The 13,702-nt window shown below is 37.4% G+C and overlaps 1 pseudogene; it reads right to left on the bottom strand.

Moving 5' to 3' along the window:
- Window positions 1-2,649: 2,649 nt before the first annotated feature.
- LOC108865367 lies at window positions 2,650-10,351 on the bottom strand (annotated as a pseudogene).
- Window positions 10,352-13,702: the final 3,351 nt, after the last annotated feature.

Raw genomic sequence — 13,702 nt, 5'->3', positions numbered from 1 at the left:
TGAAACTGACTATTTATGAAATTGAACACGAGTACACTATTTATGAAACTGAACATGAATACACCATTTCTGAAACTGACTTTACAAAATTGAACACGGATATACTATTTATGAAATGACTTAATGAAACTGAACACGAGTACACTATTTCTGAAACTGGCTATTTCAGATCCCTTAATATAAAAACATTGAATTTCTGAATAATATAAAAAAATATAAAGAGGATAAGATTTAGGATCCCTTGACAAGATTAACCTAGTTAGAAAACACATAAGACCTAAAGAAAAACATTTAGATCCAGAGACTCATCAATTTGGTTGAAGGCTGTACCTTAGTAGATGAAGTCGCAATTTTGTTTGCAACTTTGCATATACATACATACATGTTTCTCATCATTTTGAACAGGCATGTTACATCATACGTGGTGCAGCAGACAAAAAGAATGTGAAACCCCTATATAAACAAGCAACATTCGGCATGACCGTGAGAATTATTTGTTTCGATCTCTATCCTTTTACAAGCATCTTAATATGGTGATCATCTATTCACCCCATGTGTGTGTTAAGATAAAGAACAGTGTAGTGATTATTCCATCATTCAATTTTATTGAATGTGAAAAGCAAGATTATGTTTAGCCGTGTCAATGGAAGTAGAATTGATCGATACGAAATATATCCATGGGTGTACAACTACAATTTTTCAAGATCAAAGGACTACATAGTCTACAACTTTCAGGTCAATATGCCACATCTTCTTCAGCCATAGTCATAAAACAAGAACATTGAATGAGTTCAAGTTATACTCTTACGCGAACTTCAGAGCCAAGATTAACCGAAGTCCTAAGACTGGTCACACTTATGTTTCTCCAAATTCTATATGTTCTTCTGCAAATCCGAGTTTTAATTTAAATAAAATCAAGAAAACACCTTCAACAACCAAGAATCACCAAATGGGATTGCATATCTGGATTGTCGAATTAAAAAAAAAAAAAAAAAAAAAAAAAAAACCACATTCGGATATAATTTAATTAATCAAAACGAAAGAGGGAAAATTGAAAAGGATACTAAAATTTGTGTAGCTCGAACACCTTGACTCTGCAAAACAAGAATCACCCCCCGTACCCCCAAAAAAAAAATTTAATTTGATGAGCAATTAAATTTGCTGCAATTGTAGTTTAGAGAAGGTCTATGAAACCGTACCGTTGAGTAAAGGCGCAAACGAGGTCTAGTTTGAGGTGTTCGTCGACGAATTCTTCGAATTTTTGAATTTTGTGGCGGTAGATGTCCACGAACCCTAGATTAGATTGGATTCAAATTCGACATCACAAACCTTATCCAACTCTAATGTCCTCTGAATATCGACTTCCATCGGCTAGGCGATCAATATTGGTCACTCCATGCTATCTCGCCGCCGAGATGGAGACAGCTCAAAAATGAAGTTTGGGGGTCTGATATGTGGTTTTTGCATAGTGGCAGAGGTGGAGCTGCAATGCAAGATTAAAAAGAAAAAAAATGGAAGGTTTTGAATGTCATGGAAGGTTTTGAATGTTGGGAAGAAAAGGGGGAGGGAGACGAAATAGCAGAAAGAACCATAAACGAAGAAATATATTAAACGGACAAAAGTTTACGATCATGGGCAAAATCGAAAATTCAATATTGGGGCCATTTAAATTGGACTGGTTTATTGTTGGGCTTTGTCCTAACCATCAAATAAAGTTTCTACATGGCTTTTGGTTAAAATTCAAAGTTTTGAAACCCTTTTAATTAGTTTCTTTTTATTAAATGTTCAAATGCTTCTTGGAAAATCACTTGGAAGTGTTACCTAAATCATCGCTTGCTAACTGCGTTTCTGTGAAACGCTCCTACGCCACATAAGTGGTTCACAAATGCTTCTAATTACAATTTTCTTTCTCGACAACCATAAAGACTTCTGATTGCCTTTGTCAAAATAATTTATAACCGCTTATGGATCTTAGAAGTGTTTTTCCTAAAGAAGCTGCCATGTGATTTTTTCATAAAGTGGTTGGATTTTCAATTAAGATTTTTTGAAGAGTTTTTCTAAAGAAGCTGCTATACAGGCCGTATTCTTTTGGATAAGTTCTGTGATCCGTATCCATATCTGCATCTGTACCCCATCGTCTGCTAGATTGAGACGAGAATAAGTCCTTGAATCCGCGACGGACTTATCTAGCTTCGCTAATGTTTACATCCCGACTACCATGAAAGCATAATAAAGTTATGGCGGGCTCCCGGTGAATGTATGAGTATCCAACAACCATTCAGAAGTATAAGCCGGACTCACAAGTCGGCAAACGCTCATGCTACTCCGAAGGGAGTCAAGGGACTGCTGCTACAGAACTAACAGCCTCCTTAGCCTCAACAGACTCTGCTGTTTTGCTGACTTAGTTCTGTAATCGACAGCTTCCTTCCGTCACTCTCGACTGCCATGTAAGTCTCTTGCGCAGGTGAAGGCGAGTTTTAATGGCGGCAGGCCATTCTGTCCCTCCCACCCTAAGTGGAGCCTCTGAGAATCCCAGTTGCTTGAGCAGGAGGAAGAACAGAGAGGATGAATTTGGAGAAGGTAAACAGGTAAAAAGAACTGAAAAGATAAAATTCAAACAAGATCAAACAGTGAATCTAAGAGAGATAATTTAGAAAGAAAATAGGCTTCATTGGCAAAATACTGGAATACGATGTCGAACAAAATGACCAAGATAACCAAACATCCTACATCTTGGATTTTAGAATCCCATAAAAAAGTACCCAATTTCAAACCTTAAATTAAGAAACACATCTTGGCTCAACAAAAACAGCTTCATTGACTTCTTCCATCTTGGGACCAGCACCGCTGCCACCAGCAGGAGGAACATCTTCATCCATGGCGCCACCGACATCAAGTCTGCCAGCCCTGGTGCACCTTGGCAATGATCGGATTGCAGATGCTCTCCAGCTCCTTCAGCTTGTCCTCAAACTCGTCAGCCTCAGCAAGCTGGTTTTCATCAAGCCATTGAATAGCCTGGTTGGTCTGGTCACTCGCATCCTTGATCTTCTTGATCGTGTTCATCATGTTGACAACATAAATCACCAAAGTCTTCCCCATGTTGTAGGCATAATTCTCCAAAGCAATCTTGGCCTTCACCTTCTTATTGTGCTCCTCATCTTCTGACTTGTACTTCTTAGCCTCTTGAACCATCTTCTCTATTTCTTCCTTCGACAATCTTCCCTTGTCATTGGTGATGGTAATCTTCTGCTTTGTAGTCTTGTTTTCAGCCGCGATGTTCAAGATACCATTGGCATCAATATCAAAGCAGACAGTGATTTGCGGAACACCCCTTGGAGCAGAAGGAATACTAGAAAGCTCGAATTTTCCCAACAAGTTGTTATCGTGAGTCCTTGTCCTTTCACCCTCATATACTTGGATCAACATACCAGGCTGATTGTCTGAGCAGGTAGAGAAGACTTGTTCCTTCTTGGTTGGAACGGCAGTGTTCCTTGGAATCACCACAGTCATCACACCTCCGGCAGTCTCCCAACCAAGGGACAGAGGATTGACGTCGAGAAACAATAATACATCCTGCACCTTCTTGTTACCCTCACCTATCATCATCGCAGCCTGCACAGCGGCACCATAAGCAACAGCCTCGTCTGGGTTGATGCTCTTACATAACTCCTTGCCGTTGAAGAAGTCCTGCAACAACTGCTGCACCTTCGGAATCCTAGTAGAACCGCCCACTAGCACAACATCATGGACCGAGCTCTTGTCCATCTTTGCATCTCTCAAACACTTCTCAACGGGCTCCATACACTTTCTGAAAAGATCCATGTTAAGCTCTTCAAACCTAGCACGGGTAATGGTTGAGTAGAAATCGACACCATCGTACAAAGAATCGATCCCAATTGTGGTCTGAGAAGTGGATGAGAGAGTCCTCTTTGCACTCTCACAAGCAGTTCTTAACCTCCTAAGAGCTCTTGGGCTGCTGCTGATGTCCTTCTTGTGCTTCCTGTTGAACTCTTGAACAAAGTGATTCACCATTCTGTTGTCGAAATCTTCTCCTCCAAAGTGGGTGTCTCCGGCAGTTGCATTCGCTTGAAAGATGCCATTTTCAACTGTGAGCAGGGAGACATCAAAAGTGCCTCCGCCAAGATCGAAAATCAAGACTTTCTTTTCACCAACGCTGGTGACCTTGTCAAGACCGTATGCAAAAGCGGCAGCGGTGGGCTCATTCATAATACGCAGAACATTAAGGCCGGCAATGACCCCAGCATCCTTCGTGGCCTGACGCTGAGAATCGTTGAAGTAAGCCGGGACAGTAACAACGGCATTCTTTATAGATGAGCCAAGATAGGCCTCAGCAATCTCACGCATCTTGACGAGAACCATGGAGGAAATTTCTTCAGCAGTGAACTGCTTCTCTTCGCCCTTGTATGTGACAACAATCATGGGCTTGTCACCGGGGCGGGGAATGACCTTGAAAGGCCAGTGCTTCATGTCATTCCGAACAGAAGGGTCAGAGAATCTCCTACCAATCAATCGCTTGGCATCTGAAAAATTAACCAAGCTCGTTAAAAAAAAATAATTTATTAATAATTCATAACACAGAACAAGCTACAATATCAAGCTAAATCCATTAAAACTTATCAAAAATAAAAGTAACCAAACAGATCATGCTACAAACACTAAAAACTCGGATAACTTTTTCAACTGGGTTTTTTTTTTTTTTTTTTTTTTCACAAACGGTTCCTGAAATTGACTCAACTCATCAAGATGGTCATTGAAATTGAAAATCGATCAATGTAGTCCATGAAAATAGGGGTTAGAAATCAATGTGGTCATTCCGTCATAATTCCGTCAAACTCTGTTATGTGCTGATGTGGCACATAAGTGGGTCCCACAAGACTAATTAATATTGCCATGTGGATTAGAAATACTTAAAATAATTAAAAATAATAATAATTTTGCTTAATTAAAACGTGAAAAAAAAAAACAATAACAGTCAACTTCTTCTCCCACCTGAGGAGATTGCACCCAGGGCCGGCCCAGGCCCAGTGCGGGCAGAATGACCGTCCAGGGCCCGAAATAATTAGGGGCACCAAAATTATTAAGGTGGTATATTTGTATATGTTTTCATAAGACTATAAATTTATAAAATTTGATTCAAGGACAAAGAAGTTTAACTAGAACTGGTGGTTTTGTCATTTAAAATTAATGAGGAGGTATTGGATTCAAAACACGATGTGTGCCTATTTGTTTTTCATTTTTTACAAATTTCGTTTCATAAAAGTATAAATATATAAAATTAGGCTAAATGATCAAGAAGTTTAATTAGAATCAATGGTTTTTGTTGTTTAAAATTAACGAGAGGTCCTAAGTTCGAAATGCCAAGTGGATGTTTATTCTTTTCAATTTTTACGAATTTTTGTTTGGTTGTTAATTTATTTTTAATCAATACCTAGAAGCTATGTGAGTTGTTATTTTTAAAGATTTGTTCCTAATCTTCCACAAAGAGTAATGCGTTGACTAAATTTTTAGACCAAATTTGCAAATCATATAACGTGTCATCAAAAAGTTTAATTTAGTACCAATTTATTACTTATACATATCAATTAAAGACTCAAAAATATCATTATTTTTTTAGTTCCATATTGACAATGTTAGTAAATAAGAAAAAACACCTCATGATTTATTCAAAAACACTTTAAAAGTTTAGATGGAAAACAAAACTCATATCTATCTACTTGTAAAACCAGATTTTTTTTTTTTGTTCCTTCTCACGATACAAAATAAATTAGTTTTTCCTTGTTCCCAAATTATTAAGTTTGAAGTGTTTTTCTAAGTATAATTTTATCGATGTCTTACGTGTGAAAACAAATAATTTTCTTATATAAAGTAAGAGCACATTTTTTGACGTCACCCTAGACCTCAAAAATCTCTAGACCGACCTGCACCCCTCCACTTCAGCTCCAATTTAGAAACTATATGCCTGATATCCAGAAAGCCCCAAAGACCCTAATATTGCATCCACCACACAATGAAGTGACACATCCCCAGAATTCGAATACAAAATTCAAAAATTAAATCAAAAATGTAATAAAATAAATTAGAAAATGTGAAATTACGGGAAGAAAAAGCAGATTAATGGAGGAATACAGTCATCTTCTTCTTTTTTTTTTTTTTTCTTAAGTTTTTAATTATATAAATAAATTTTTTATTTTTTAAATATTTTAAATCCAAAGAGAAATATTTAATTATATTTGCAGGACCTGGTTATGTGCCACAAAGAATTTTTGACGGAATTGTAACGGAATGATCACGTTGATTTACGATACTAATTTTCAAGAATTACATTGATTGATTTTCAATTTCAGAGACCATTTATGATAAAAACCCTTTTTAAAATTTCATCCAACAATTTACAAGAAACTTAAAACCCAAATTATAATTTTCAACATATTAACTAAAACTCGTAGCCTTGACCACCATTTATAATATTTGATAGTCCATTAATATTAACTAAACAAATCCTGCAAATAAAAATAAAAAATAAATAAACTGATCAATTCGCTATAAAAAGATTCAAGGCACAACAAAACCCTGCACAAAAGTAACCTGCAAGGTTATTTATCACACCAAGCCACAAAAAGATAATTACTTTCAAGGAAATTGAACTCTTTTTCTCAGAAATTCAGGCAATAGAAATCTAAAAACAGCAAAGTGTAAACAGCACTACAAGCAGAGATCAAATACTACAAGGCAAAAAAAACAACATCACATAAAAAAATTTCGCAAGAAAAAGAAAGTGTCTCGATTCTTACCCAGGACGGTGTTGATGGGGTTCATGGTGACCTGGTTCTTGGCCGCATCGCCGATCAACCTTTCCGTATCAGTAAACGCCACGTAAGACGGCGTCGTGCGGTTGCCCTGATCATTAGCGATGATCTCGACGTGGTCGTGTTGCCAAACAGCGACGCACGAGTAACTAGTTCCGAGATCTATACCGATCGCTGGCCCCTCTCCGTTTACCGCCATTGCAACCGATGAGATTCAATCAATCAAACAAGCAAAGAACCGCAGAGAAAAGTAAAGAGCTTTTGAGATTTTTGGGCGATAGGTAAAGAAACTTAGGCCTGTTTGTAATTTTGAAAAAAAGTTGGTATTAAAAAAAGTTAGGAACTGTTTTTGTATTTGGTAAATATTCAGTTTCAGTTTTTTTTCATAATTTTAGGTAAACAAGAAGCTGCAAAACTCAGTTTTGAAAAAACGGTTTTTTTTCACATCTGTTTTACATAAAAGTTTAACAAACACTATAATACTGTTTTTTTTTCAAAAGCATTTTTACAAAAAAGTTTATCAAACACTCTGCTACCTTATTTCACAACTGCTTATTCTCACTGCACAGCAAAAACAGCGTTTTTCAAAGCACAGCAATACCAAACCAGCCCTTAGTCAAGAAGAAATTCAGTTTGTTAAATATTTCCTCCTTTCTGCATGAACGTGTGAAAGACGCTTCGCGCTGCGTGCAGAATTATATTTTCTTTTTACATTTGTTGACTATAATGATATTCTTATAGTTACAATATGCTAAACGCGATGTACAATGTTTAATTTTAATATTTGTATTTATCGAGAGACATTCTTTTATTTTAATTTTTTAGCTGAAAATTTGTATGAACTTTTGCATCGTTAGATTTAAATTAAGATTCTGCAAGTCTCTCAACTTGAGAAAATCACATAAAACCTGTTAAACCATTATATAACTACTAAATTAGGATATAATAAAGAAGTTGATAGAAAGGTAACCTATTGAAAATACGAACAGAATGACTGCACCAAAGCCCATTAAACCATAAAGAAATGAGGAGAATGTAGGCAGGAAATTAATATTAGTAAATGGGAATTAATATTAAGGAAAACTAATTAAAAAGATTTGAAAACTTTGAGTTTTAACGATAAGAACAAAATAAAGGGTAAAGTGAATAGTACCATGATTGATTTTTTTGTGTAAAAATGTGGTTTTTCATTAAAATGAACAGTATCGAGAGCTTTTCGTTAAAGTTTCTTTAATATTAATAGTCCAAATCTGTAATCCTTATTTTAGATTGCTAAAATGAAACTCAAAATGAACGATTCTAAGTGTGTATGCTATCTTCGCTTGCGAAACTTAAGCAGTTTGCAAAAGCTGAGAAACTCTATACTGAATAGGACTTTATTTCGGAGACTCTATGGTTTCAAATATCCTTCTTGCAGCGTACATCAAAGAAGACCAAACAAAAGGACTGAAACCTTTCATAGTTGGACGGAGCAAAATATACTTCTTCTGTATTTTCCTTGTGAAACCAACTTCAAAACTGTTTGTACAAATTAAAAATTTTCAAACATTCAATTACCCATGAACCAAAAATGAAAATTTTATTAAAGTAAATTAAAATAAACTCATTGACAAAAAGAACATAAAAATGAAGATTGCTACTAAATTAATTAAAATAAACTAATGTGCAAGAGGAACATAAGCAACCTTTTGAATTAATCTAAAGCGATGCAAACTGAAAATACCGGTCTTGCCATCAAAAAGTGAATCTAAGAGAGATAATTTAGAAAGAAAATAGGCTTCGTTGGCAAAATACTAGAATACGATGTTGAACAAAATGACCAAGATCACCAAACATCCTTCATCGACTTCTTCCATCTTGGGACCAACACCGCTGCCACCAGCAGGAGGAACATCTTCATCCATGGCACCACCGAGATCAGGTTTGCCAGCCCTGGTGCACCTTGGCAATGATCGGATTGCAGATGCTCTCCAGCTCCTTCAGCTTGTCCTCAAACTCGTCAGCCTCAGCAAGCTGGTTTCCGTCAAGCCATTGGATGACCTGGTCAATCGCATCCTCAATCTTCTTCTTGTCAGCGGTGTCCAGCTTGGAGGCAATCTTGTCATCCTTGATCGTGTTCCTTAAGTTGTAGGCATAATTCTCCAGAGCATTCTTGGCCTCCACCTCCACCTTCTTCTTGTGCTCCTCATCTTCTAACTTGTACTTCTCAGCTTCTTGAACCATCTTCTCAATTTCTTCCTTCGACAATCTTCCCTTGTCATTGGTGATGGTAATCTTGTTCTTCTGTCCTGCAGTCTTGTCTTCAGCCGAGACGTTCAAGATTCCGTTGGCATCAATATCAAAGCAGACAGTGATTTGCGGAACACCCCTTGGAGCAGGAGGAATACTAGAAAGCTCGAATTTTCCCAACAAGTTGTTATTGCGAGTCCTTGTCCTTTCACCCTTATATACTTGGATCAAGATACCAGGCTGATTGTCTGAGTAGGTAGAGAAGACTTGTTCCTTCTTGGTTGGAACGGTAGTGTACCTTGGAATCAACACAGTCATCACACCTCCGACAGTCTCCAAACCAAGGGACAAAGGAGTGACATCCAGAAGCAATAAATCATTCACCTTCTTGTTACCCTCACCGCTCAAGATGGCAGCCTGCACAGCGGCGCCATAAGCAACAGCCTCACCTGGGTTGATGCTCTTGCATAGCTCTTTGCCATAGAAGAAGTCCTGCAACAACTGCTGCACCTTCGGAATCCTAGTAGAACCGCCCACTAGCAAAATATGATGGACCGAGCTCTTGTCCATCTTTGCATCTCTCAAACACCTCTCAACGGGCTCCATACACTTACTGAAACGATCCATATTAAGCTCTTCAAACCTAGCACGGGTAATGGTTGAGTAGAAATCGACACCCTCGTACAAAGAATCAATCTGAGCAGTGGAGGAGAGAGTCCTCTTTGCCCTCTCACAAGCAGTTCTCAACCTCCTACGAGCACTTGGGCTGCTGCTGATAACCTTCTTGTGCTTCCTCTTGACCTCTTGAACATAGTGATTCATCATTCTTTGTCCAAATATTCTCCTCCCAAGTGGGTCTCTCCGGCAGTTGCCTTCACACAGTGAGACATCAAAAGTGCCTCCGCCAAGATCGAAAATCAAGACATGCTTCTCGCCAACGCTGGTGACCTTCTTGTCAAGACCGTATGCAAAAGCGGCAGCGGTGGGCTCATTCATAATACGCAGAACATTAAGGCCGGCAATGACCCCAGCATCCTTCGTGGCCTGTCACTGAGAATCGTTGAAGTAAGCCGGGACAGTAACAACGGCATTCTTTATCGATGAGCCAAGATAGGCCTCAACAATCTCACGCATCTTGACGAGAACCATGGAGGAAATTTCTTCAGTAGTGAGCTGCTTCTCTTCGCCCTTGTATGGACAACAATCATGGGCTTGTCACCGGAGCCAGGAATGACCTTGAAAGGCCAGTGCTTCATGTCACTCTGAACAGAAGGGTCAGAGAATCTCCTACCAATCAACTGCTTGGCATCAGAAAAATTAACCAAGCTCGTTTGAAAATACTAATTTATTAATAATTCATAACACAGAACAAGCTACAATATCAAGCTAAATCAAACAGATCATGCTACAGACACCAAAAACTCGGATAGCTATTTTAAAATTTCATCCAACAATTAACAAGAAACTTAAAACCCAAATTATAATTTTGAACAGATTAACTAGAACTCATAGCCTTGGCCACCAATTATAATATTTGATAGTCCATTAATATTAACTAAACAAATCCGGCAAATAAGAAAATAAAAAATAAATTGATCAATTCGCTATTAAAAAAAAAATTCAAGGCACAACAAAACCTGCATGGTAATTTATCACACCAAGCCTGAGAAAGATAATTACTTTCAAGGAAATTGAACTCTTTTTCTCAGAAATTCAGGCAATAGAAATCTAAAAACAGCAAAATTTAAACAACCAGCAAATATTGCAATAAAATTCATAAAATCAGCAATACAAGCACATATCAAACAGTACAAGGCAAAAAAAAACAACATCACATGAAAAAATTTCGCAAGAAAAAGAAAGTATCTCGATTCTTACCCAGGACGGTGTTGACGGGGTTCATGGCGACCTAGTTCTTGGCCGCATCGCCGATCAACCTCTCCGTATCAGTAAACGCCACGTAAGACGGCGTCGTGCGGTTGCCCTGATCATTAGCGATGATCTCGACGCGGTCGTGTTGCCAAACACAGACGCACGAGTAACTCGTTCCGAGATCGATACCGATCGCTGGCCCCTTTCCCTTTCCCGCCATTGCAACCGCTGAGATTCAATCAATCAAACAAGCAAAGAACCGCAGAGAAAAGTAAAGAGCTTTTGAGATTTTTGGGCGATAGGCTGTTCGGAGTCAACAGTGTTGGAGCGAGGTAGTGAACGTTGGTACAGCAAATTTACGATTTTTGGTAGGTGGGTGTCCAAATGTTCGATTTGACAACGGCCGTTGGATTTGAGTGTTGTGGACGGTGGCGATTGGATATTTCTCGCGGGGTTTGGTTTTCCTTATTTTTGCATTGACTAACCTTTTTATTGACTCTTCGGGTCTACTCCCATGGTCGTCGGAAATTTGTCTTTTTGTCATTTTCCTTGGACGGTGGCGTTTTGTGTTTGGGCTTTCTAAAGGCTTTGGATCCAAACGTGTTTGGATCGGGCTCCACTGCAGTCCATATGGTGCGTGTGCAAAACATGATGAGTCGGTTCAGAAGTTGGTGAGCAAAGAAAAACTTTGGGCCATACTTCCCCCAAGAATTTAAGCCTTGGGTTAAGTCTTCGGGCCTACTCTGCACGTCCACGCATTGAAGAAATTGACCTACGCGACCAACAGACGCGCCTCACTCACCCTACGTGACAAACTTGTAGCCGTTGGGTTCCAGCGCTGACACTTTTGCCGACCACTAGTTTTGAGACCAATGACTATTTCCTTGATCCAACGGCTGGCATAACTGGGTTGTCGGTTTATCCAATGGTTCAGAAAAAAAAAAAAAATTTCTTTTACAATTATATTAAATTGGACAGTTGAGATGAAATATGAGCAAACCTAATGGTTAAAAAGATCCGACGCCCTAAAATTAAACCTAACAACTAAATCAATTAAAAAAAAATTTAAATCAAATTTCACCTAAAAACTCTAAAATACTTATGTATTTGTTCAAACATCCACACACAATTAGGATAATCTACATAATGTGTAGAAATAATTTTTCATGTGTGTGTATGAACTTGTGTTTAAGAATGGGGTGGGTTGCCACTTAGTAGTTAGTACTACGATCTAGTGATATTCTTCTTCACTTACAAGTGAGCGGTCTTAGGTTCGATTCTTTCTAAAGGAAAATTTAAACTACATTATTATGGTTGAGCCATTGTGAGGCTTAGCCCACTCCTGTACCCTTAAGGTAGACAATATTGTTTGTTAATTAAAAAAAAAAGGAATGGAGTGGAGTGGGTTGTGTGATTTTTCATTGTTTATCATAATTTTAATATTTTTTTAGGTTAAAATATTTATAAAAACTAGCATATGGGCACACACAAAGTGTGTGAGAAAATTTTTTATTTTTTGTTTTTGAAATAGAAGGAGAGACGAAGAGAGTGATAGAGAATGTGGGAGCGGGAATTTTTTTATTTTTTATTTTTAATTAGAGATATATTAGGATTATATGTAAGTGAGGCTTTGAAAAAAAAAACAGCAAAATTTGGTTGTGTAAAATTATATTTCTGCCTCATATTTCTTATGCATGTTCTGTTTTAATTAGAGGGTTAAACTAGTAATTTCATAGAGTTTTGGTTGACAATGAGTGTTTTATTAATTAGTAGAGATTAATTAGAATAATCTATATAAATTTTTTTTTTAAGTTACCGAGAAAAAAAAAAAGTAGACTAAAATCATCATTTGATAATTTGGGGCTGAACTTTTAAACCATAACCATTGAAGAAAAAAAGTTGTTTCTAGGCGCTTAAAATCATCATTGATAATTTGGGGCATAAGTAGACTAAAATCATCATTTGATAATTTGGGGCTTAAAATTTTAAGCTTTAACTCACACCATTGCGCATGATCTTACAACTGTTTTTGTAATGCTCATAAGCATTTCTTCTACAACTGCTTTCATAGAGAAACATTGGATCTTTTATTGAATGTTCAGATGCTTCCTGAAAATCACTTGGAAGTGCTTCCTAAATCATCATCTGTTGGATGCTCTCTGGTTCACAAATGCTTCTAATTAGATTTTTTGACAAACATAAAGACTTCTGGTTGCATTTATCTAACTAATTTGAAACCGCTTATGGGACGTAGAAGTGTTCTTTTAAAGAAGCTGCTATGTGATTTTTTTCATATAGTAGTTGGATTTTTCCATAAATCTTTCGAACTGTTTTTCTAAAGAAGCTGCTATGTGATTTTTTCATAAAGTAGTTGGATTTTCAATAATTTTTTGAAATGTTTTTCTAAATAAGCTGCTAAACAAGCCGTATCACTTTTGGCACAATTAGCATCCCCTCTCTCTCTCTGTGTTTGCAACTTCGCCTTGCCTGCGATCAATCAAAACATATGCAAGCAAGAAAGGCCATGAGATTACAAACAGGTTACAAGTATAATTTACATATACAAGTGAAAAGGGTAACTCTCATTCACTTTTCACCAACACGGTATAAGTGATAGATTCACAAATATAATCTTCTAGGCTTAAGAAATAAAATAAATCAAGTAGAAGCAAAATAAAAAACAGACATGCTTAGTCGAAGAGAGTAGGGATATTTTCTGATGACATGATCACAGTCGGAACTTCTCGAACAGCCATTGATTCCTGTTCATATCC

The sequence above is a fragment of a genome, unplaced genomic scaffold, assembly GCF_019419815.1.
Source record: "Pyrus x bretschneideri cultivar Hongxiangsu unplaced genomic scaffold, Pyrus_bretschneideri_v1 Contig4, whole genome shotgun sequence".
Classification (NCBI taxonomy): Eukaryota; Viridiplantae; Streptophyta; class Magnoliopsida; order Rosales; family Rosaceae; genus Pyrus; species Pyrus x bretschneideri.
Note: the sequence above shows the minus strand (reverse complement) of the source record. Positions and strands in the feature narration are given on the sequence as shown.